The sequence below is a fragment of the Cervus canadensis genome, chromosome 16 (genome assembly GCF_019320065.1).
Source record: "Cervus canadensis isolate Bull #8, Minnesota chromosome 16, ASM1932006v1, whole genome shotgun sequence".
In the NCBI taxonomy this organism is placed as follows: Eukaryota; Metazoa; Chordata; class Mammalia; order Artiodactyla; family Cervidae; genus Cervus; species Cervus canadensis.
Window position 1 is genome coordinate 17,549,998 of NC_057401.1, and position 26,932 is coordinate 17,576,929.

Below are 26,932 nucleotides of genomic sequence, written 5' to 3' on the forward strand. Positions count from 1 at the left end.
GCTTTATTTATTATCCATTGTAGGGATACACCACATTATATCTATCAGTTCATTAGCTGATGGTCATTTCAATTGTTTCCACTTTTTGGCTATTATGTGCTGCTATGAACATTGTTCACAAGTTTTTGTGTGGATATATGCTTTCAGTTCTCTTGAGTACACAAGAGAATATCCAAGAATTGCTGGGTCATATGTCAACTCTGCATTTTACTTTTTAAAGTGTAGTTGATTTGGGCTTCCCTGGTAGCTCAGCTGGTAAAGAATCATCTGCCATGCAGGAGACCCAGTTCAATTCCTGGGTCGGGAAGATCCCCTGGAGAAGGGATAGGTTACCCACTCTGGTATTCATGGGCTTCCCTGGTGACTCAGATAGTAAAGAATCCACCTGCAATGTGGGAGACCTGGGTTCAGTCCTGGGTTGGGAAGATCCCCTGCAGAAAGACATGGCAACCCACACCAATATTCTTGCCTGGAGAATCCCCACGGACAGAGGAGCCTGGTGGGCTACAGTCCATGGGGTCGAGACAAGTCTGACATGACTGAGCGACTAAGCCCAGCACAGCATAAGCGCATCGTTGATTCACAATATTGTGTTAGTTTCAAGTATACTGCATCTTACTTTTTGAAGCATTGTCGAATTGTTTTACAAAATGCCTACACCATTTTACATTCCTACAAGCAACGTATGCAAGTTCCAATCTCAATTTTTCTACATTCTTGCTCACATTTGTTATTGTCTATCTTTTTTATTATAGCTATATTAGTAGTTGTGAGTGGTAACTCACTGTAGAACTCAACTTCTCTTAAACAATAAGCTCTATTCACAAATCTATTCAAATTCCCTTAACTGCATTGAAAATTTTAACAATCGATGTTTTTAAGCACTTCAAATGTCTTAGTAGATAAATGCATGTGCAAAACTTCCAATAATTTAAACATCTCTTATGTGTGTGTGCTCAGTTGTGTCCGACTCTTTACGACCCCATGAACTGTAGCCCGCCAGTCTCCTCTGTCCATGGGATTCTTCAGGCAAGAATACTGGAGTGAGTTGTCATTCCTTTCTCCAGGGGATCTTCCCAACCCAGGGATTGAACCTGCATCTCCTGCATTGAAGGCAGATTCTTTACCAATGTGCCACCTGGGAAGTCCAAACATCTCTTATAAATCCAATAAATTAAACTTACAAAGACAATAAAACCTAACTTTTCATTTCAAGCATTTAGTACTAATTATAAACTTTTTTTAAAAAAAGTTTACATTCTAATTTTTAAATGTATCTGAGTCCAACTATAAAACTCAAAATGGAATCATAAACCTAATCTGTGAAATTTTAAACCCTAAATACTCATAATTACTAACAAATATCTATCATCATTATAGGTATTTAACATTTCAATATTATCTATATTAATTATCAATAATTACTATATTGATAATACTATATAAGATAGTTTGACTCCTTTTAGCATCTTTTAAAATTTTAACTCTTCCTGAGGTTTGAAGAACATCTGCTTGATAAGGAAAAAGTTTTACCAGCTCTAATTAATTTTGATCCACTCATTATAATGAGTTGAACACCGACTATGTTTCAGAGAACAAAACAGACCAAATCCTTTGCTATGCTCAAACATTTCCACTGCAAGTCAGTGTTATTAGCATGACTTTAAAACTGACTGAAGAAATGAAAATGGGAGGAGACAGATGCACCTTTTAAAAGGTGAGAGTTATGGTCTTATACTGAAGTGGAGGAAAAAGACAATAGATAAGGCAAATATGAAGATAAAATACATTATTAAAAACCGCAAGGGAGGAAAAAAAGATAAAGGGAATGAGAAGTGGAGGCAGGAAACTGCATTAAAATTTTAGATAAAGCAACCAAGAAAATCCTCACTGAAAAAATGAAATTTTTTAAAAAAAGATGAATTTTGAGGAATGACTGAAGCAAGTGAGGGAGCTAGCCAAGCAGACATCTGGGGAAAGACCATTCCAGATAAGGAATATCAAGTGCAAAGGCTCTGAAGGAAAAGTATACACGGAATAGCTAAGGATCAGCAAGATAGCCGACAGGGAAGAGTAATGAGTGGAGTTGTGGTTGGAGATGATGTCAGGTCAAGGAGGGCCTTGCAGGTCCCTGAGGGCATAGGAGAAACGATTGGGAGGTTTTGAGCAGAAGAGAGACATGATGTGACTTAGGCTTTAATAGGATCATGCTGGTGTCGGTGTGAGGACTGGCTGAAGAGCAGCAAGAAGCGTAAGCAAAGCAGACACTGGTTAAGAGACTAGCAGCACCCAAGCAGTCCCAGGGTGCTGGCCGCGGGGATGGCAAAAAGTGGTTCTGGTTGTAACGTGAAAGCGGCATTGGCAGAGAAGAAGGGGAGAATTAAAGGTAACTCCGAGGCTTTCGGCCTGAGCAACCAAAGGAACAGAGCCGCCATTAAATGAGATCAGGAACACAAGGCAAGCGGGAAATAGCAGAGGCTCTATTATGGGCACTTACATTTGAGATACTTATTAGACATCCAAGAGGAGAGGCCCAGGAGGCCCCTTGATACACAGATGTGGAGTTCAGGGAAGAGATACCACTTAGAAGTACATGTTTGTTAGTCATGAGTATACGGATGGCATTTAAAGCCCTGAGATTATTTCAGATCCCCCGGGGGAATGAGTGCAGAAAGATGAGAAGAGGACCAGGACTGAACCCTAAGCATTCCAGCATTCAGTGGGGGAAATAGAGGGAAATTGCTAAAGAGCCTGAGAAGGGATGGCCAAGAAAGTAGGAGAACAGCCAGGCAGGCGTGGTACTCTGAGGACAAGCGAAGACCGCGTTTCAGGAAAACAATCACAGCTGTGACAAATGATGTTAACAGGTCAGCTAAGAGGAGGACTAAACAGTGACCACTGGCTCATACTCTTAGCAAGTACATCAGCTTCCGGTCCCAGAAGAAGAAGAAGTTTCTCCAGGAGAACTTTCCTTGCCAAATCCCAGTGGGAATTAGAAGTTTCCCTTTAGTGCTCCTCTGGCACATGGCACTGATCGATTTAAGAGCATTTAGTCATTCAACAAAAATGTATCTATTATTTATTACTTGCCAAGTACTACTCTAGGCTGGCAACTTAACAAAAACTCAAAAATCCTTTCTTATGGAGCTTTCATTATAATAGGGGCGTGCAGGGGAACATAGAGTGAACAACATTAAAAAGAAAATGTGTGTAGTATGTTAGAAGGTAGTAAGTGCTACAGAGGAAAATAACAGAAGGAAGGGATTAGGGAGTGAAAGCAACGGTCATTTTAAATAGCATGCTCAGCAAAGCCTCTCCGAGCAAAGAGCGAACCACAAGGACATCCCGGAAGAGAGTATTCCAGACAGAGAAAACAAACACAGAAGCTCTAAGGCAAGAGCATGCCCACTCTGCTCAAGGAATAGCACAGGAATCTGTGAGGCTGGTTCAGAACAAGGGCAAGGGAGAGTGTTAGGAGAGAAGTACAGAGAAGTGATGAGGAGAGGGGGCAGGTGGGCAAAGGTCTTGTAGGTCATTGAAAAGACTTTAGCTTTTTCTCTGAATCAAATGGAGAGCTTGGAGGGAGTTGAGAAGAATGACGTGAGATCAGCCTGGTTTCTGCTTTGATAATAAACTGTAGAGGAGGGTGCCAACAGAAGCAGGGAGCTAGTTAGTAGGCAGGTACAATAACAAAGGTGAGGTTGGGAAAACTTGTCCAAAGTAGAATGCCAAAGAAGTTGCCAGGTCTTATCCAGCAAATACTATTGAAGAGGCAACCATTTCCTGCTTTCTACAGGCTGAGAAGTAAAATGCTTGACCGATAGTACTATTCTGTTTTATCAGTTGGGGCAGGCTAACTGCTGTATCAGATGAACTACAAGATTTCTGAGACTTAACAATATACATTTGTTTATAGCTCATATAAAGTCCCTCTCTTCCAAATGGTAATTTGAGAGCTTAGGATCCTTCCACCCTGTGGCTTCACCAGTCAACAGAAGGCTTTCTTATGCTGCAGGAGAAAGAGCAGAAGGAGTCTTACTTGGTAAGTATGAATGAGCCAGCCCTTCCGCTCCAAACCCATTGGCCAGAACCCTACCATATGGCCACACTTAAACTGCAAGGAAGATCTGGGAAAGGGAGCCCCGCTGTGTGCCCTGGAGGAAGAGGAAGCTGACCCAGTGAAGAGCTAGCCGTCTTCTGTTCCAGCTGTGAATGAGCATGCTCTTGATCACCACACATTCTGAGACCTCCTTCCTCAATGCACCACGAGCTAATTCTTTTGCAGATTTTTAAATTACAAAGAGATGGCTATTTTTATGTCCACCACTGTCGTCACGTACTTGCCGCAACTCTTTAAGCTTCCTGAAAAAGTCCAATTTTTCCTCAGCCTAATTCTAGAAGAAAGAAGCTGAAATGAATGAAGTTGTAGCAAACTGAATGACTAACAAACTGCTTTGGGGAATATAGTCCACAACTGCTGCACACGCATTTCCTAGAGTACTTTGCACAGTTGCTTTATCACTTGGAAAGAGATAGGGAACTCATTTCACATGCATTAGAATAGATATGTAAAACCAAGAACAGCGGAGATGAAAGATACACATTTGCGTTCACAGTCAGCTCTTAATGATCTGTGTGGAAGAAAAAGAAACATGGATAATTTAAAACAATACTCATTATCTTTTCTTCACTTAAGAATTTAGTCACAAATGCACGTATGCATGTCTCCACTCAGTCTGATTTTCAGAGCTGGCCCCTACTGTCATTAATGACAAATAATCAGTAAACATTGATGAATTGGCTACAGGTTACGCACATAGGATAGATTGTTTTGAAGATATAGCTTAAGCTATAAAATAAAAACATTCCGATGACCGTTTAAAATGCTCATTTCAATTAAAGACAATTTCATTGTTTTTATATTCTTGTAGGCAGCCAAGGTTCACACATTTTGTTGATAAAATATAGTCCCTGGTGCCTCTTTCTGCTTCAGTTCAATTCAGTTCAGTTGCTCAGTCATATCCAACTCTTTGCGGCCCCATGGACTGCAGCACGCCAGGCTTCCCTGTCCATCACCAACTCCCGGAGTTTGCTCAAACTCATGTCTGTTGAGTCGGTGATGCCATCCAACCATCTTATCCTCTGTCGTCCCCTTCTCCTCCTGCCTTCTCTTTCTGCTTACTTATTACAATTTTATTGTAGTAGCAGTCTTAAGGAAATACCCAAAAAGCAACAAAAAACATTTTTTAATTGTTAGTGTATGATATAGGATTTAAAATGTAATGATAAATCTAATATTTTTACAAAATCTTATGTGATACGCCATTAATAGAAATGTCCTTAGTATCTTCTCTTACCTCAAAATCATAAACCTTTCACAAAAAATAAATGGTTACCCAATCATCCTGAATGTGTAATAAATTATACAGGTTATCTCTTCAGTAGCAAGTATATGTATGTGTGTGGGAGGGGGGAAGATATACAATGTTTAAAGAGAAAGAGAAACTGATCAAGATTCTTACCATTGGTTATTTCAGAGTTGTTCAAGGTAGGGTTGGATCACTAGGGAGGGGCTAAAAAAATCTGTGTTTTTTTAACATTTATTTCTAGTGATTATTAAAATCAGACAAGTTTGTGAAACACCAACCTAGTATAAGTGTTAACTCCTCCAAGAAGACAGAACTTCCATCTGCTGAATTGTTTTGTAAACCCATAGGTACACTGAACAACTACCAATACATAAAATTTACAGTAACAATATAAATATAGAATATCCTAAAAATTCCTAAAGAATCATGACTGCTAAATAGTTTTACAATGTAAATTTTTTAATGCTTTCTTAATGGTTGCTCTGTTTCAACACATCATTAAAATATAACCTGTCTTGATGCTATATTATTTAGTCATTCAATAAGATATAAATTATGATAGTTCTCATGCTTCCCTGGTGGCTCAGCGGTAAAGATCCAGCTGCCAATGCAGGAGACATGGGTTCAATTCCTGATCCTGGAAGATTCCACATGCCACAGAGCAACTAAGTCCAGGTGCCCCAACTATTGAGCCCACGTGCTGCAACTACTGAAGCCCGGGAACCCTAGAGCCTGGGCTTTGCAACAAGAGAAGCCACCACAATGAGAAGCCTGTGCACTGCAACTAGAGAGTATCCCCCACTCACCACAACTAGAGAAAAGCCCATGCAGCAACAAAGACCCAGCACAGCCAAAAGCAAATAAATAAAATTATTAAAAACGTAAGATAGTTCGCCTATTTGAGAAGCATTTTATTATGAAATGAAATATATAAGAATTTTAAATATTATTTAGACTTGGTCTTCCCAGGAATTTGTGGTATCAAAGATATCAATTGAATGCACAAAATAAGCTGCTAGACTTTACCTTCAGGTAATATAGTTGATTCAGAAAGCAGTTCCATAATATTTAAAATTAAATTAATCATAGAGAATGTCAAAGTCATAACTGAATGGGAAAGACTAGAGATCTCTTCAACAAAATTAGAGACACCAAGGGAACATTTCATGCAAAAATGGGCTCAATAAAGGACAGAAATGGTATGGACCTAACAGAAGCAGAAGATATTCAGAAGAGGTGGCAAGAATACACAGAAGAACTGTACAAAAAAGATCTTCACGACCCAGATAATCACAATGGTGGGATCACTCACCTAGAGCCAGACATCCTGGAATGTGAAGTCAAGTCAGCCTTAGAAATCATCACTATGAACAAAGCTAGTGGAGATGATGGTATTCCAGTTGAGCTATTTCAAATCCTGAAAGATGATGCTGTGAAAGTGCTGCACTCAATATGCCAGCAAATTTGGAAAACTCAGCAGTGGCCACAGGACTGGAAAAGGTCAGTTTTCATTCCAATCCCTAAGAAAGGCAATCCCAAAGAATACTCAAACTACCGCACAGTTGCACTCATCTCACACACTAGTAAAGCAATGCTCAAAATTCTCCAAGACAGGCTTCAGCAATACGTGAACCAAGAACTTCCAGATGTTCAAGCTGGTTTTAGGAAAGGCAGAAGGAACCAGAGATCAAATTGCCAATATCCGCTGGATCATCAAAAAAGCAAGAGAGTTCCAGAAAAACATCTATTTCTGCTTTATTGACTACGCCAAAGCCTTCATCTGTGTGGATCACAATAAACTGTGGAAAATTCTGAAAGAGATGGGAATACCAGACCACCTGACCTTCCTCTTGAGAAACCTGTATGCAGGTCAGGAAGCAACAGTTAGAACTGGACATGGAACAACAGACTGGTTCCAAATAGGAAAAGGAGTACATCAAGGCTGTATATTGTCACCTTGTTTATTTAACTTCTATGCAGAGTACATCATGAGAAATGCTGGGCTGGAAGATGCACAAGCTGGAATCAAGATTGCTGGGAGAAATATCAATAACCTCAGATATGCAAATGACACCACCTTTATGGCAGAGAGTGAAGAGGAACTAAAAAGCCTCTTGATGAAAGTGAAAGAGGAGAGTGAAAAAGTTGGCTTAAAGCTTAATATTCAGAAAACTAAGATCATGGCATCTGGTCCCATCACCTCATGGGAAATAGATGGGGAGACAGTGGAAACAGGGTCAGACTTTTTTTGGGGGGGGCTCCAAAATCACTGCGGATGGTGACTGCAGTCATGAAATTAAAAGATGCTTACTCCTTGGAAGGAAAGTGATGACCAACCTAGACAGCATATTGAAAAGCAGAGACATTACTTTGCCAACAAAGGTCCATCTGGTCAAGGCTGTAGTTTTTCCAGTGGTCATTTATGGATGTGAGAGTTGGACTGTGAAGAAAACTGAGCGCCGAAAAATTGATGCTTTTGAACTATAGTGTTGGAGAAGACTCTTGAGAGTCCCTTGGACTGCAAGGAGATCCAACCAGTCCATCCTAAAGGAGATCAGTCCTGGGTGTTCATTGGAAGGACTGATGTTGAAGCTGAAATACTTTGGCCACCTCATGTGAAGAGTTGACTCTTTGGAAAAGACCCTGATGCTGGGAGTGGTTGGGGACAGGAGGAGAAGGGGACAACAGAGGATGAGATGGCTGGATGGCATCACCAACTCGATGAGCGTGAGTTTGAGTAAACTCCGGGAGTTGGTGATGGACAGGGAGGCCTGGCGTGCTGCAATTCATGGGGTTGCGAAGAGTCGGACATGACTGAACGATTGAACTGAACTGAACTGAACTGAATGTCAAAGTCACAGTAAGTGACAATCCTTTACAGTTGAAAAACCATTTTTAATTAACATTTTCAAATGATTGGAATTTATAGGAAGATATTTATAATACTGATTGTTAAGATAATTTAAGGGATATTCTCACTCCATATTTCACTTATATCCTGTCCTGAGAATATACATTTTACAAACATCTCAGATACCGGAATAGAAAGATACCAAAAAGAAAATGATTTGTCTGAAACTATTTGTCATAGTTTGCATTTTCAGTGCCAAAAAGGAATGAAGCCATTAAGCTTGGCAAGATATAGATACACTGAAGTAAGGGCTGGTAGTCACTCAGTCAATGTACTTATCAAATTGCAATCATTGTTCTTCCTTGATGATAGCAAAGATAGCTTTTGAATGTATATAAAATGCATATGAGAAAATATTTTATAGCATTTAAATTGCAACTTCACACAAAGTCCTTCCAACAACTTTCCTAAAATTCCTTTTTAACCATCTGCACACTTATTTAGCATCTACTGTTTGTAGGCTACTATTCTAGGCTCAAAGGATACAAAGAGGGATTTGATTAAATCTTTGTCATCAAAAGTTTACAATTTCATTGGGGAGGCAATAATAAATATAAGAAGGGATGGGTTATATGTAAGAAATTTTCCAAACTGCAGCTCTCTGAACAACTATAGCAGAATCACAAAAGGTGTGTGTTAAAATGCAGATTACTTATCCCACTATCTCAGTTCAGTTCAGAACAGGCACTCAGTCATTAGCAGTCCCATGGATTGCAGTATGCCAGGCCTCCATTAACTAGACCAATTAAATCAGCATCTCTGAAGACATATTTCCAGGAATCTGCATTTTAACAACTCCATAATTCTGACTCTCAGTAAAGTTTGTGAATCACTGCTAAAAGTTAAATCCATAACAGACTGATATAGAGTAAGAAGTTGCAGGTAATGACTCAGTCTTAACTCAAAGAGTAAAAAGTATTGAAAAGAAATAAAATTGTAATTATTCACAGGAGATATTATAGTCTTTCTATAGGAGAAAGAAATGGCAATCCATTCCAATATTCTTGCCTGGGAAATTCCATGGACAGAGGAGCCTGGTGGGCTATAGTCCATGGGATTGTAAAGAGTTGGACACAACTTAGTGACTAAACAACAACATTATTGTCTCAATAAAAAATCAAAGAAATTCTACAAATTACTAAGAGTTTAATATAGATGAAGGATACACAGTCATTAAACAAAAATTAATAGCATTCTTATATTTACAATTAGAAACTGTAAATTTAAAGCACATATACTATTTATAAGAGCCACAATAATTATAGGACTCCTAGAAACAAATCTAATAAAACATGTGATAAACCAAAAGAGGGAAAAATGAAAACTTTATTAAAAGACAGAGAAGATTTACATAAATGGAGGAGTAATGCCATGCTCATAGATGGATCACTTCAATATTCTAAAGATGGCAATTCTTTCTAAACAAATCTTTAAACTTTAAGCAATTCAAATCAAAATCCTAACATAACTTTTCATTTAAAAAAAAAAAGAAGAAGAAACTGTTCTAAAATTTACACAGAGGAGTAAGAGAAAACCCAAGGCAGGACAAATAGACTGTAGAACAGAGAGCTCACACAGAAAGACATGTATGTGACATCTTAGCAAAGGTGAAAGGGGGGCAGGAGATACCTACCACTCATGAACACAGGGTTCATCTTCCTACAGATATATTAGAGTCCTCCTAGGAACTGATAAGGGAAAAAAGGGGCTACATCCTGGTAGAAAACTAAAGAGCAGAAAGAGTCTGTAGATATGGAAATATAAATGACTTTTAAACTTAAGAAACAGCTGTTCAATCTCACTCATCTTAAGGGAAACACAAATGGAGACAACAGCAATATCCTGTATCTCTTTTATCAAGTTGACAAAGATCCAAACATTTGATAACAAATGTTACCTTAACTGTAGAGAAGGCTATGGGGGAAAAAGATATTTTGATACACTGCTGTCAGGCGTGTGCATTAGTGCAAGCCTGAATAGAGGAAATAGACAGCACAATTACACAAGCTTATTCCCTGAACCAGCAGATCTACTTCTAGGAACTGCATCGTGTTTGCAAGGGTATTCACTGTAGCACTGTATGTGGTGAGGAGCATGAAGGCTAGAGCTTAGTTTCAAATTCTAGCTCTACCACTAACTAATATTATGTTCTCAGGTAAGTTACTAAATCTCCCTATGCCTTGGTTCCTTCATCTATAAAATGGAGGTAATAACAGTATCTATTCTTTGGGCTTCTATGAGAATTAAATGAGTTAATCGATTTAAACAGTACCTGGCACATACTATACATGTGTTAGCTATTGGTATTGACATCACAGGACTACAAACAACCTACATATTTCTCAATAGGAAACTTGTTGAATAAATCACGGTAGAGTCATACAACATAAAAGAGAGGAATACATAAGGTTTTTTATGGAAGTATCTCAATATATATTGTTTAGTGAAAAAAATAGGTGTAAGCAATGTATAGAGTATTAACAGTTACCATTTGTAGAAAAAAGACATAAACAGGAAGAATATGCTGTTTAAAAATTATTTCTAATCTTTCAAAGTATATCAGAAAAGCACAGATGAGAGATGAAAAGGGAAATTTTCACTGTATGACTTTTTGATATGTAAGGCATGTGAATGTGTTACCTGCTCTAATGTAACAATTTTAAAACAACTCCAGGGACTTCCCTGGTGGTCCAGTGGCTAAGACTCTGAGCTCCCAGTGCAAGAGGCCCAGGTTCGATCCTGGTTACAGAACTAGATTCCACATGCCACAACTAAGACCTGGTGTTAACAAATAAATGACTTCCCGTGGCTCAACGGTAATGAATCTGCCTGCAGTGTAGGAGACACAGGAGACATGGGTTTGATCCTTTGGTCGGGAAGATCCCCTGGAGGAGGGCATGGCAACCCACTCCAGTATTCTTGCCTAGAGAATCCTGTGAATAGAGGAGCCTGGCTGGCTACAGTCCATAGGATCACGAAGAGTCGGACATGATTGAAGTGACTGAGCACACACACACACACACACACACGTAAATAAACAAATAAAAACAATTCCAGATGGATTAAAGACCTAAATTTAATGAGAAAAAACATAGATTTTAGAAAACAAAAATGAGCGTATTTAAACCTGCAGAAACAGAAAACATTTATTTGAGAAGCAAAATGCATAAAACATAGGACAAATATTGATAAATTTAACTATATTTAAATTTAAAAATAACAAAATCCTTATAAAAGTCCTAGATTGAGAAAAGATATAAAAATGTAATGTGCACATCAATAAGAAAAATATAAAATAAGTTTGTATGACTAAACCAGTGCTTGTTTTTATAAGCAAGTGATATGAAAAAGCAATTCAAAGAGGCTATCTCGATGAATAAAAAATATAAAAAAGATGCTCAGTATCACTAGGAATCCTGAAAATGTATATTAACAGTGAGGGACTTCCCTGGTGGTCTAGTGGTTAAGAATCCACCTTGCAATGCAGGGAACTCAGGTTTGATCCCTGGTTGGGGAGCTAAGATCCCACATGTCCATGAGCCAGAACTAGAGAGCCCACAAAGATCTAACACAGCACAACTAAGACCTGATGCAGCCAAAGAAAATAAATAAATTAATTAAAAAACAAAAACAGTGAGAAATCACTTCACATCCATCCGACTGGGAAAAATATAAGGTCTGAAAACATCAAATGTTGGCAAGGATTTAGGGAAATGGGAACTGTTAATACAAGGTGGTGGGGTGTAAATTGGCATCACCTTGGACTGCAAGGAGATCCAACCAGTCCATCCTAAAGGAGATCAGTCCTAGGTGTTCATTGGAAGGACTGATACTGAAGCTGAAACTCCAGTACTTTGGCCACCTCATGTGAAGAGGTGACTCATTGGAAAAGACCCTGATGCTGGGAGGGATTGGGGGCGGGTGGAGAAGGGGACGACAGAGGATGAGATGGCTGGATGGCATCACCGACTCGATGGGCGTGAGTTTGAGTAAACTCCGGGAGTTGGTGATGGACAGGGAGGCCTGGCGTGTTGCGGTTCATGGGGTCGCAAACAGTCGGACACAACTGAGCGACTCAGCTGAACTGAAGTGAAGAAAGTCTGTCAGACAGTCTTCAGTCACAAGAAATAGAAACAAAGTGACTACTTTAAGCAGGCAAAGATGTTTATTGAAAAATATTGAGAGCTTACAGATTCTCCACATAGACTGGATAACAGGTTTGGAAAAGGTAGGAACAAAGGCAAGCTTTGCTGACAAACTAGAGCTAAATTTATGTCAGCAAGTCAGTCTGGAGAGTGACGGCCTCCCTGTGTCACTGCTCTTTGTTGTTGTTTTGTTTGCTTGTTTGGCTGCCCTGGGTCTCCTTGCAGTACGAGGCCTTAATTGCCCACGGAGGTTGAACCCGTGTCCCCTGCAATGGAAAGTGGATTCTCAACCACTGGACTACCAGGGAAGTCCCTCTTATATCACTAGCTTCACCTTCAGAATCCTGGGAGGAGGTGATCAGGGAGTGGAGAGGTGTCCCCTTGTCCCAGGCTCTGTCATAACTGTGAGCTCTAGGTGTCCATGGGGGGGGGTGACAAAGTGAGTATCATGCATTTTCAATTTCTCTAATGGGAGGTGACTTTGGTCTCTGTGAAGTCATAATAGGAACTTCCTCAAATATAGACAAAGGGTTCAGATATATGGCAGTTAAAAAACAGCAAATGTCCACAGAATAATCATGACCAACAGTTCCATTTCTAAGTATGAACCTTAGAAAATTTTCTCCATGTATACAAGAAAATCTTTACTTCTATATTCTGTAACACATCATCTCCAGAAGGGAAAGATTAGAACCAGCCCAATTTTGTTTATCAGCGGGCAAATGAATAAATCATTTAATTGTACAATAGAATATAGTAGTTAAATGAATGAATAAGATCTATATGAATCAACATGACTATAGAGCAAAGCTGCAGAAGAATACATACAGTATGATACTATTTATATAAAATTTAACCATATACAAAATTACAGTATATATTGAGATAGATATACTAGGAAAGTATAAACACACACATGGAAATAATATATAGCTACTTTAGGATACCTTCGGGAGGAAAAAAAGGATTAAGGCAGGGTGGAGCTTTAAATGTAACATTATATTTCTTTAAAAAAAATAAGCTAAACTTCAAAAATATTTATATTTGCCTAAGGGCTGCCCAGGTGGCGCTACTGGTAAAGAATCTGCCTGCCAATGCAGAAGACACAAGAGACATTGTTTTGATCCCTAGTTGGGGAAGATCCCCTGGAGTAGGAAACAGCAACCCACTCCAGTGTTTTTGCCTGAAGAACCCCATGGACAGAGGAGCCTGGCAGGTTATGGTCCATAGGGTTGCAAACAGTCAGACATAACTCAGCCTGAGTGCGCACACGCAGAAACACACACACACACAGCATTTGCATAGTGGACAATATCATTGTTTCACCCAGATCTCTTTGGATCCGTTACTGACCTCAATAAATCCCTTGCACATGATTTCCTGCCTCAAGTCTGCTTCTGGGAAATCTGACCTAATCTAACCTATTAACCTAACTGTCTAATCTAACCATCTCCTCCCTTCCACAATCTGTGCCTATTACTCTACCTTCCTTCTATTGCCTATGGGTGAATGTGCATATTCATATCTAAGGCCAAGTTCCTATCCTGTGTACCAAGTCCCACCCCTCTCACACACTCAAGGGCATCACTACCATTGTCCTCTTTGCAGCATTATCAGTTTTTCCTTGTCTACTAAAATTTTCCAAAGTGTACAAACACATTTTAGATGTCATCCACTGACTCGATGGACATAAGTTTGAGCAAGTTCTGGGAGTTGGTGATGGACAGGGAAGCCTGGCCTGTTGCAGTCCAAGGGGTCTCCAAGAGTCGGACACAACTGAGTGACTGAACTGAACATTTTTAAAAAGCCTCCTTAGAATCAATTCTTCTTCCTGCCATTACCTCATTTCTTCTTTTTGCCACAAAAAGGCTTGATAGAATTGTCTAAACTTGTTTTCTCCAATTTCTCTCTTCCCACTCACTCTTTTAATTTTTAATTGTATGTATTTATTTTTGTCTGTGCTGGGTCTTCGTTGCCGCGAGGGCTCTCCTCTAGTTGCTGTGAGCGGGGGCTACTCTCTCGCTATGGTGCCTGGACTTCCCATTGCGGTGACGTCTCCTTGCAGAGCACGGGCTATGTGGTGCGGGGGCTTTAGGAGTTGCAGTTCTTGGGTGTGCGGAATCAGTAGCTGTGGTGCAGACTTAGTTGCTCTGTGCTAAACGGGATCTTCACGGATCCGGGATCAAACCTGTGTCCCCTGCATTGGCAGGTGGATTTTTGACCACTGAGCCTCTAGGGAAGACCTTCCCACTCACTCTTGTAACTCATCTCATTTGGGATTTTTGCTCCTTCTGCTCCTCCAGACCTGTTTTTTGTCACGGTCAACCAAAGACTCCTGTCTTGCCAAATCAAGGACCGATTTCTCATTCTCAGTTGATCACTTCCCCCACCTCGAAACACTTTCTTCCCTTGCCGTGACAAAAGTATAGATTTTTTTCAGCAAATTTACTCTTTTCCTCACCATTCCACTGTGGGTTGAGTACGTTCCTCACTTCCCCTCTGATGCCGGATTTGCCCATGTGACCTACTCTAGCCAATGGAATATTAGCAAACTTGATGCGAGCAGAGTTCCCAAGAGCATGCGTGGTGCGGACTGGTTCTTGTACCCCAGTTATCTACCATGGGAAAATCTTTCCCCTGTGGCTACTGACTCTTCATTCTGGGCTCCAGAATTAACACACATGGGACAAACTGAAGCTAAATCTGCAACCTAAAGCAGAGCCACTCATCTAGGTCGACTGAACCTCAACCAGCCTGCTGACTCGCAGGCATGAGGACAGGTATATTGCTATAAGCCATGGACTTTTGAAGTGATTTATTATGTAGGACTGTTGTGGCAATAGCTGACTCATATGTTTGTCTGCCCGGAGACCACACTCTTCTGATTTTACTCCAGGCTCAGGACTGTTCCTTCTCACTTCTGACCGCTGGGATACCTGGGGTACCCCAGGATGAAGTTCTAAAATCTCTTCTCTAGTCCGCTTCATGGTACTCTTAGCCATTCTCAGACCATTCTATATCATGTGAAAGCTGACTTCTCCCAGATTTATGTTGCCAGGCCAGACCTCTCTCTTGAACTCCAGACTGGTAGAAACAACTTCCTACTTGACACCTCCACTTGGATATCTAATAGGCGTCTTAAATCAGTCCCACAAACAGCTCCTGATGTCCCCCTCTCAACTGTCTTCTCTCGGTCTTCCTTTTCTTAGTAAATGGCAGCTCTTTCCTTCCACCTACAAACACCCTGGGGTCATCCTCAACCTCCCCCCGCCCTTCACACTGTATGTCAGCTACTCTGGAAATCCTTTTGATATTACCTTCAGTATATATATATATATATATATGTTTTTGCCTTGTAGGATCTTAGTTCCCCAATCAGGGATTGACCCTGGGCCCTCGGCAGTGAAAGGATGGAGTCCTAACCACTGGACCACCAGGGAATTCCCCAGAATATATTTTTAAATTTTGATTCTCTCTAACCACTCCCAGCCAACTTGGTCCAAGCCACCTTTATCTCTCACCTGGATGTTGTAAGAGCCTCCTAATTACCAACTTGCCTCTACCTTTCCCATCCTGCTCCCGTCCTACTCTCAAAAGACTTGTCTTAGTGCTCCCTCTAAAAACTTCAGTTACGTGATGTCACATATTTACTCAAAATGCCTCCTTTGACCCTTTGGCCTCACTTATTGAGGTTCAACCACTCTGGCATCCTTGCTATTCTGTGAACTTGATTATACGATGCTCGCTCATAGCATTAGCCTCATAGTTCCCACTGGCTGGAATGCTGTTACCCAGACAGACACACAACCTTGCCACTTATCTTTTTACAATTTTGGTTCAAATGCCTCCTTCAACTGAGGACTTCCCTAGCTACTTTAACATTCCAACTCCCTATCTCCAAAAACCCTTATCTTTTTCCCTTCTTTATTTTTCTTGGTAGCACTCATCATAACATGACAGTTGTATTTCACTTGTTTATTCATCTGTGGTATGTCACCCCCAACTAGAATGAAGGGAAGTGAGGGTACATTCCACAAGAACAGAGAATTTTTGTTGTTGTTGTTATCTGTTGAATCTCCAGAGCCTGGAACTTAAAAGCACTGAATATATATGTTAAATGAATGAATCCATTTGACCTTTTCACATACTTGAAATTTCATAATTATAGGTAGGTAGGTAGATAGTGACAAACACAAAAGCAAATATTGTTAAGCAATTGTCTCTAGTTCCCAGTAGCCACGTCTATTAAATGGCATGTTTTTATGATGAAAGCAAAGTTTATCTAAACAGAAGGAGAAATCTTTAGCTTCTCTAATACTTAACAACCTATTTTAACAAAGAATTCCAGGCTTCAGGATCACAATAATCAAGAGGCAAGAATATCTAAGTTCTAATGAGGTAGATGAAACTGGAGCCCATTATACAGAGTGAAGTAAGCCAGAAAGAAAAACACCAATACAGTATACTAACGCATATATATGGAATTTAGAAAGATGGTAACGATAACCCTATATGCAAAACAGAAAAAGAGACACAGATGTATGGAACAGACTTTTGGACTCTATGGGAGAAGGCGAGGGTGGGATGATCTGAGAGAACAGCATCAAAACATGTATATTATCAAGTGTGAAACAGATCGCCAGTCCAGGTTGGATGCACGAGACAAGTGCTCGGGGCTGGTGCACTGGGATGACCCAGAGGGATGGGATGGGGAGGGAGGTGGGAGGGGGGTTCAGAATGGGGAACACATGTAAATCCATGGCTGATTCATGTCAATGTATGGCAAAAACCACTACAATATTGTAAAGCAATTAGCCTCCAACTGATAAAAATAATTGGGAAAAAAATAAAATATGGATGTACCTAACAAAAAACAAAAAAAAAATCTAAATGATTAATAATATTTTATTTTCATTGCCTTTAGTTTCGCTGAAGCTGGAATTCTCTTAAATTTGAGCTGTCCTGTTTGTTGCTCTCCCCCTCCCCAGTGGCTACTATGGGGGCCCTCAACATTTTGTACAAAACCTTTAAAATCTCCTGTTGACACAGTAGGATTAGGTGGTGGAAGGCCACACCGGTACTTGAAACATGCTTCTTCTCCCTCCCCTTCCTCCTGGGTAGTCTGGACCTTCCGGCAGTGATTTCATGCTTAAAGCTCACAGCAGAAACTCACAGACCGTGTCTGTGAATTGCGGGGGTCAGGACTGTAGCCCCTCCAGCTACTTTCCGGCTTCTAGAAGACAACTCAATTCTCGTTCTTGGGTTTTTGCCTCCACAGTAATTAACTTCTTAGGATTCTTATTTTACCTTCCAGATTGACGCCAGGATTTCCAAACATGACAGCGGTGAGGAGGATCAAGATCAGACACAAAGCAAGGCAACACCTGGCTTTCATCCTCACCCCACCACTCAGTCCAGCCCTGGATAAGGAGATGTCAATGTGCTGGGGTGTGCTGGCTGCAGCAGCTGCGGTTACGAATGAGGACAAGGAAGTTAACTGAGATTATATACGATTTCCTCTTCATTGCTCTAATAGCCCCCTTTGCATCCCAATATTCCCCGCAACTCTGTAGTTGTTAATAAGTAGGGGTGGGGCTGACCTGCACTGGGCCTCTCACGGCCGTTGGGTCTGGTCTCCATTTTAGACAGTGAATTAACCCTCCGAACGAGCCTTTTCAGGAGCGAGAACTCCCTTTTTTTCCTACCGCTCCGCCGCCAGCCTCATCCTCAGCCAGCTTTTCCTCATTTCAGATTTTTCTGCAACTTAATCCTGAGTCATGCTTGACAACAGTTTTCACATTACTTAAGCCTTTATTATTTAAGCCTCGAGATGACCTCAGGTGATGACATCTGTGCTCAGAAAGAAATGTAATTAGTCCAGAGGCCAGAACCGATCTTCCTGAGCAGCCCTGGGTCCCCGGTCCCAGCCGCGATGCGAGCGGCGGGGCGCGGAGCCAGGCGGAGGAGGGGCGCCCGAGGCCGCGCTCACCTCCCAGCGGGTCCTTCCCAGCGGGCGGCTCCTCCCCGCGCCCCCTCGCGGGTACCTGGCGGCCGCGGAGGGCGGGCAGGGGGCGGCGCTGCGCGGCGTCACGCGGCAGGGTGGGAGAGCGGGCAGGTGACACCCCGGCCGCCTCCGCCCCTTTTCCAGCTTGGTCGGCGGCCAGGGCAGCAGGGGCCGCTGTGAGGAGCTCCGCGTTCGCGCCGCCGCCCGCCGCCGCCCTCTGCTCGCGCGCCCGGGCGCTTCGGCTCCGCTCCTCGCGGGGTGAGTGCGGGGCTCCCAGCCGGGGGACCGGGGCCTAACTTTTCCGGGGCGCAGAGGAGGAGAGATGGGGGGAGGAGAGGAAGAGGACCCCGACACCGGGGGATCGAGGGCAGCCTAGTGGAAGGAACTTGGGCGCGGCGCGCGAGGAGTGGGATCCGGGTCCGGAAGACTCAGGAGCCCGGCCAGGCCCTGCCTGGACTCTGGGGGGCGCTTCGGAAGTTGTGGCCGCGACGCCGGCGAGTGCCCAGGGTCAAAGCCCTTTCCGCCGGCGGGCGGGGCCGCGGAGCTCACCTGCGCCCTCCCTGGGAGCCCCCCAGCCCCCCACCCCCCAGCATCCCACAGGGACGGTGGTCCCCGCCGTCCCTGGGTTTTGAGCCCTCCCCGAGCTTTCCCGGGGGACCGGGCCCCGCTGTTCCAGGCGGGAGGACAAAGGTGCTTGCTGCTGGGACCGGGAGGAAGAGGGACCTCCTCGACCTTGACCGCCGAGGTCATTTTCCCAGCTCCGGGATCTGGCCTTGCTCGCCACAGCCTTCCCCTACCTCGCCTGCCCGAGCCCCTTTCTTTCTGCTTCTTTCCCCTCTGGGGTGCTTTTGTGTCCTCGAGGCCAGAATGAACTCGGGGGCGCTGCTGTTGCAGCGGGCGCTGCCTTTCTGGCTGCCTGAACTGCATCCTGTCCCGGCAGCGGCTGCTGGCTGAGGAGAGTGATGAGTACAGAGCGGTAGAACAGGTCGTGCCGGAGATGGAAATCGGAAAGCCTGTTGTTTCATCTTCGGAGGTGTCGTTGGTTAGAAAATGGGCCTTCCCCCCTAATCAACCAGCGCTGATTCAAACTTACCGGATGCCAAGGGAGCGTTCTTTAGAGCTCCCTGGGGAAGGCTGGGACAGGAAGGATCTGGTCTCTACCCCTGTCCAGCTTGGGGAAAACAAGCCCCACCACGACTGAAGGATAGTTTTGGCGACCAAACCTTTTTCCTCTTACTGATCTATTCCCTCAAAAAGCTTTTTCACTTAACCCTATATTCTCAGGTTACTCTTTCTTGCTCTTACTGTTTTACTGCCTTGAAAGAGTCATCATGCTTTTGATTGTCCCCAGTCTTCTTGCCCATCACTTGACTGTTAATTCCCTTACTGTCAATTCTCTTGACTGTTAATTCCCTTACTTTGTAGTTTTTGTTTCTACTACTGGCTTGAAATTGTTCCCCTCTAGGTCACTGAGGATTAAAAAAAAAAAAAAAAAAATTCCCTCCACCCCCAGTGGCAGACACTTATTGAATGCTTCTTGGCCTGGCACTATTTGTTCTAAGAACTTGTATCAAATCTGTTAATTCTTGCAGCAGCCCTATGGAGTAAATAAATGAAAACATGATCCTTTTTCAGATAAGAGAACTGAGACACTGAACTTGCCAAAAGGCACACAAGTAGCAGGAGGAGATTCCAACTGAGATTCCAACTCAGGGGCTCTGGTCCAGGGCTGAGGCTGGCAACAACCACTGTGGGTACCCACTCACCTAGAGTTAGTTCCTTTCTTTCCTCCCTGACTTGCCTGACGTCCTTGTGCTGTTTCATGCTTCACTGGCCAGGCTCTCCTTCTCTGGTTCCTATTTTCCTTCTTGTGTAACTTTGCACTCATTTAGGTTTCCTTTTCATAGCATTTCGTTCCTTAGGTTATCACTGCTACTTACTCACCTGAATTCTGTGGTTTCCATGGATCTTATTCAGTTTTCATGTAACATCTATCAGTGCATATTGTATCACAGCAAGTCCCCCTCATATGAAGAACCTTCCCGATTGTGAACTTTCAAAGGTGCAAGTGTGCGTCTGGTTCCAGCAAGAAACCACAATCTGCGCCATCAATGTCAGGTGTGAATGAAACAGCAGCTTGCTCTCCATTTCCTTTTGCTGATGACCCTTCATTTCTATCATCTCCCATCTCTCCTCCCTCCTCCAGTCAGTGACTCTTCTTGCCTGTTCACTTGATGCCAGCTATTGTACAACTGTACACATTTTCTTTATTTTTTGTGTTTGTTTTTTATGAATTATTTGTGTGAGAAGTATTACAAACCTATTACAATATAGTACTAACTCTGTTGGGCTTACAAACTTACACTCTTAGAATAGAACTTGGTCGTACGTAGGGGACTTACTGTATTTCATTTGGATTTGTCTTGCTTTGCCCCAAAGCATTTCTAGTTAACATCAGTTATGTTAGCCTCCCTCCCCTTTATCATAGTCACCCAAGTGCAAAACTCAGAGGTCGTGTCTCATATCACACTTTTCTCAATCATGAAACCTCTTCTGTTCAACTTTACCTTGTCTCTTCCTTCTAGCCTTCCTCATTCTCACCTCTGTTCCCTTCTCTTTACCAGTCTTCTTCTTCCCCACTCCTGAACATTTGTTTATCACTTATGTCATTTTTTGTTGTTGGTTAGCTTCTTTCATCAATAGTCATGGTCCATAGAAAGATTGTAAACAAAGTAAGGCTAACTTTTCAAGCCTTGCAACTAGGATCTGCTTGATAAATGTTTGCAGAATATGATGCAAGATGAATTAAGGTAGCATATATTGGGTGGGTTGGATGATGATAGAAAATTTAAAAATTTTTAAGCTGGATTTTAGAGGATGTTAAGGAGTTTGTTTTGGTAAACATGCGGGAGCTGGCAGACAATGCAGAAGAAGAGGAGTTGGCCTCTGTCAGCTACATTGCTGCAGACAGAAACCCGCCTATCCTGGCTAAACATTCCACTTAGAAGTGTAATGAATAAGGACCACATCAACAGAGAATCATGAATCCTAATCTTATCCTAGCAAAACAAGATATGAAACCACAGTGAGTTACATGAAAACCCCAATTTTACTGACAAAAATAACATATACATAAAAATGCAGAAAACATAAATGAAGAGATTACCACAGTAGATAATTTAGAAGTAGAATAACTGTCTTATTCTGACAGTAGATATGATAGTTGGATGAGACTGAAGACAGGCTAAATGGGAGTCTTTTCTCAAAACCTCTGTGTAAGGTGATGTGGGTCTGGATTGATCCTGAAAGGCATTGTCAAAGAAGAACTGGCTGTGCTTGGGGAGGTCTGAGGTGAGGGGAAAAGAAAACTGGAAGGTGTCAAAGTGGTGAGACTGGGGAGCCAAGAAGAGAGTTTCCACGAGCATGATTCTACCACAGTAAACATTTTGCCATTTTACCTTTGTCTTTCTCATTTTTTTAAATGCATGTTTTCCTCTATCATACTACATATAGAGTTTTAATATTTTATATTTCCTTGTAATATATAGTAAGCATTTTTCATATAATTTCTAAAACTCCTATTATTTGCATTTATTCCAATAATTGTAATATGATTTCCTTAACTAATCCTCTGTTGTTGGATAGGTGTATTAGGATTAATCATAAACAACTCACATTGCAGTAATGCTTACCTTTGCAGATATGTCATTGTACAAATTGGGATTTGTTTCTTTATGCTAGGCAATGGAATGTATGTAAAAGAAAGCCCCTGTCTTCAGATAATTACTATTTGAGTTGAAGAAATAAGACTTTTTCTAATTTGTTTAATTGTTTATTCTTCTTGGTGTACTACATGTGCAAACATCAGCTTTAGAATATGAAAGAATTTTGGAGCCTTTGTATATATAGTTGGGTAATATCCAGGAGTTGGTGATGGACAGGGAGGCCTGGCGTACTGCGGTTCATGGGGTCGCAAAGAGTCTGACACGACTGAGCAACTGAACTGAACTGAACTGATAAATAGTAGCATGTTAAATTGAGAGCTAATCTTGAATTTCAATAAAATACATCATAAAATAGGGGAAGAAGCATCCCATAAATACAAATTGGACTCATCCACTTTGGACTGCTGCTGCTGCTGCTAAGTCACTTCAGTCATGTCCGACTCTGTGTGATCCCATAGACGGCAGCCCACCAGGCTCCCCCATCCCTGGGATTCTCCAGGCAAGAACACTGGAGTGGGGTGCCATTGCCTTCTCCGCCAATTTGGACTGCTCACATTATAAAAAGCTGAACACTCATGGAGTTTATAGGATCAGTCTTTTTTTTTAAAAAAAACTGAGATTTTTAATTACTCCTAATTGATTTAGATAGGAGAAGGGGCTGACAGAGGATGAGATGGTTGGATGGCATCACCAACTCAATGGACATGAGTTTGAGCAAGCTCTGGGAGTTAATGATGGACAGGGAAGCCTGGTGTGCTGCAGTCCATGGAATCACAAAGAGTCAGACACAACTGAGTGACTGAATTGAACTGATTTAGATATATCAAAAGCACATGCTATTGCCTTGACAAGTAAAACTATCCTTTTTGTTGGTGATAAATATGTTCAAAGAGATGGGTATTTCCATTATTCAGATGAACGAAGTTACCATATAACATGTAACTTGTAAGACTGCCATGTTAAAGACAAATCTGCATCCACTTGGAGAAGCAGCCACAGGCCTTGACCACCAGCAGCCCAGCTCCTTTGTTTCCTCCAACATTAAGTATAGAGTCAAACTCAGCCAAAATTTGGAAATTGCAGAAGTTCAAATTCAATAAACATCTGAGTGTCAGGCTTGCATCAGGCAAAGTGGTTGGCAGGATGCTGAAGCTCATCCAGGTCTGTGTGGGTTCAAGGGAGGTAAATACAGTACAGTGTGAAAAACTGTGATTAACACAGACAGAGCATGGGGGAAGCCAAAAAGGGGAAGGCAGGCCAAACTGTCCTCCTGAGCTGAAAGAAGGAATACTGAAAGTAGAGAAATGGTCTGAGGGCTGGAAGTCAAATTCAGGCTGTGGTACATTCAGAGAACTGGAAACACTGTAAAAATCATTGGAGAGCAGCGTGTTATAGGTTGCTAAGCATGCTCAGCTTATTGAGGGCTGCATTTCACCTAGTAAAGATTTTGGATTTTATCCTACAGGCAATGTTGGGCGGGGGGGTGGTCTTTGGAGCCCTTTAAGAAGGGAAGGGACCTGTTCAGATTTGTATTTTGAAAGCACACCTCTGCACTTGCAACTTCATCATTCTGGAACCTCTCCCTCTCCTGTGGAGCTTTATCTCTTTTCTTGATCTGACCCTGGAAAGGACAGCTCCCTTCACTGTTTACATGAGATATCTTGATTATGCTCAGTGTACATAGCGATTTGGGAATAGAAAATGAGCTTGTGCCAAATGTTTATAGAATGCACGCTCTTGCTAACGATTACGAGGGGGAAAGGAGCATCTTTTAGGTATCAGTCAATAGTTGCAGTCAGGCACTTTCTGTGCATTTTTCTCACGAATTGTCTGAAGACAGCAAGGTCTGCACCAGAATCCTCACAGCGCATATGGGTACAGAAAAGTGAAGAAAGGTGCTCAGGCAAAGAAGCAGAAAGTGTGCTCAGCAAGGGTCCAGGGTTACAAGTGTGAAGCCAGGATTTAAACCCAAGTATAGTTACAGTATTCAGGCTCTTCTGCCTTAGTATACTAACTTTGTGGGTTGATAATTTAGAGGGTGTCTCTTAAGACACTAGGGTTCTGATATCCAGTACTAGTTTTGTGAGGTCCCAAGTAGCTAAAATGGTGAAAAATCTGCCTGCAATGCCGGAGACCTTAGTTCGATCCCTGGGTCGGGAAGATCCTCTGGAAAAGGGAATGGCCACCCACTCAGTATTCTTGCCTGGAGAATCCCATGAACAGAGGAGCCTGGCTGGCTACGGTCCACAGGATCGTAAAGAGTCAGGCAGGACTGAGCAACTAATACGTAATAATTCTTAAGGACAACCATAAACATAAACCTGATTTTAGACTTTTAGGGTCAGTGGTAGAAATATGAGAACTAGAAAAAGAGGGTTTGGCAGGTTGTCCCTCATCTAAATACAGCCCCCCGTTCCTTTGTCTCCTTCCTTTCCATCCTAAATTGTGGGATTTTTGTCTTAATAGCACATTTATGATGTACTTGTTTGCTTATTGTAGTTACATGGTGTAACATGGACAGATCAGAAGGAAAGGCTGCTTGTATCTCACGGGGTCTTACCCTTAGTCTGTCCAGGGCTTCTCTGCCCAATCCTCTTCTTCCTGTTTCCTGCCTTCTCTAGGCAGACAGTACTGTGCTGGATCCTGCAAGCCCAAAGATGTATGTCTGAGAAGCTAACAAACAAATGCTGACCTCACACATTAGTCCGTCTGCTTTTATCCTGCGATTCGCTACAAGGCACATTCTTATACCTTCAGCCTTTGAAAAATTTCTTTGAAATTCTAACAAGTGAGACTTTAACCTGAAGAAAGCAAGAAGATAGAAGTCACATTCTTAGGAAACCAAAGTCAAGTGACTGCTTATAGAATAACTTATTGCTGAGGAAATGTGGAATTTAAAAAGTGGAGTGTCAGGACCACTATTCATTGTCCAAAGGGAGGAGAAAGGGGGTAATAGATATAGTACTAAACATTAAGTATAGTCAATATTTTTACAATTAAAAAATAGAAATATATTAGGTTGAACACATTCAGTTGACATTTCTCTAAACATTTGGATATTGGCAGTTACATATGATTCATCCTAATATGGGGCTTCCGAGGTGGCAATAGTGGTAAAGAGCCTGTCTGCCAGTGCAGGAGACATAAGAGATGGGAATTCGATCCCTGGGTCAGGAAGGTCCCGTGGAGGAGGGCATGGCAACCCCCTCCATTATTCCTGCCTGGAGAATCCCATGGACAGAGGAGCCTGGTGGGCTACAGTCCATAGCATCACAAAGAGTCAGACACAACTGAAGCGACTTAGCATGCACACATCCTAACGTAAAGATAATCCTCTTGACATCTAACTGGTTGACCCTACGAGCCCGTGTTCATTTCTCCATAAAACAGACCAAATGCTGCCCAGATATGATGAATATGGGCTTCTAGCATCCTGTTCCCTGCTCCTACGACTGGGTCAGTGACTGTCTTTATTGCAAGCCTATTGGTGTCAGTTATGCTTGTTATTGTGATTAGGTAGTTTAAATGTGTATAAATCTATAAAAGTACAAAAGGAAAGAGAATTCCTGGGAAGAGAATGTTATATTCTTTGGAAAGTTTGGAAAGTTATATTCTTTGGAAATCTATAAAAGTACAAAAGGAAAGAGAATTCCTGGGAAGAGAATGTTATATTCTTTGGAAAGTTTCCTTTAAAGCGAGTGACTTAAAAAGTAGGCAGGAGAACTGTAAAGAATTGGAGAGAAGATTTTGAAAGCTTGAAAGATAATATCCTAAGCTTGCTTTGCAATTTTTTCTGTTTGTTTTCTTTTTGTTTTTTAGTTTTCAGTCCATATAGAACACTATAAGTGAGAATTGTAGAAAATAAATTTTGGCTATGGTTTATGTGAGAAAAATATTGGGCAGGAATTCTTCCTCAAAGGAAATCTTAAAACTAATTTGGAAAACTGGGAACTTAGTGCTTATTAATATGTCTTAAGGTAAAGTACATGTTTATGGTATGTATATAATTTGTTGATTCTTCAAACAATTTTTTTTTATTAACCAACCAGAACCAGTCAAAATTGCAGCAGTATTTTTTTTTTTTAATTACAGCTGTTAGACTGTAATCATTTATGCTGTTTCATAGTAGGTTGTCAGAACCTTTGCCTCTAGGTATTTTATGCACCTCATTAATAAAGACAAGTGAAACTTTGCCATTTAGATTGTAAAAAGCAGAGTACATGTAGATTTTTTTTTTCCTTTGCCTAGCGTACCATACTAATGGTACATATTTAACTCTACTTCTTATTTTAAATTAGGCCTTTAGTATCCATATAATATTTAAGCTTATTTTAATAATGTGAACAAATACATAGAACCTAGAGCTGGTTCCTACCTCCCTTAAATAACTTCCATAAAGATTGAAAGCAAAAATACAAAGGCTAGCATTAGCTAGAATCAGTTAAACTTGATCAGTTTCTTAGTGTTATTAAGTTGGTAAGTTGAATTAGACAAGGTATAATTTATTCTAGATTCAACTGTTTGTTATAGTGGTATGATAATTATTTTCTGAAACATTATAACAGGCTAGTGAAGAAGACCAAACATAAAATGTGAAAAATAAAAATACACTTTATAATAATAGCATTTATTGAACACTTGCTGTATGCCAGGCACTTTGCTAAATTCTAATGTGCCTTATCTTATTTAATCTTCACAGAAGCCCTACTAGGAGGATGGTAGTGTTTCTATTGTATAGACAAGAAAACTGATGCATATAGAAGTTGAGTGACTTGTCC

At 41.5% G+C, this 26,932-nt stretch overlaps 1 protein-coding gene across 2 annotated transcripts in view; it reads left to right on the forward strand.

Annotated features, from left to right (window-relative positions):
• Nucleotides 1-18,523: 18,523 nt before the first annotated feature.
• ELOVL7 (ELOVL fatty acid elongase 7) overlaps nt 18,524-26,932 on the forward strand; it is a 71,040-nt gene continuing 62,631 nt past the window's right edge. The window contains exon 1 of one of the 2 annotated variants that reach the window (XM_043489032.1): nt 18,524-18,687. The gene's annotated coding sequence lies outside the window, so the exon portion shown is untranslated. The remainder of the gene's footprint in view (nt 18,688-26,932) is intronic. The other variant, XM_043489031.1, reaches the window with a different exon arrangement.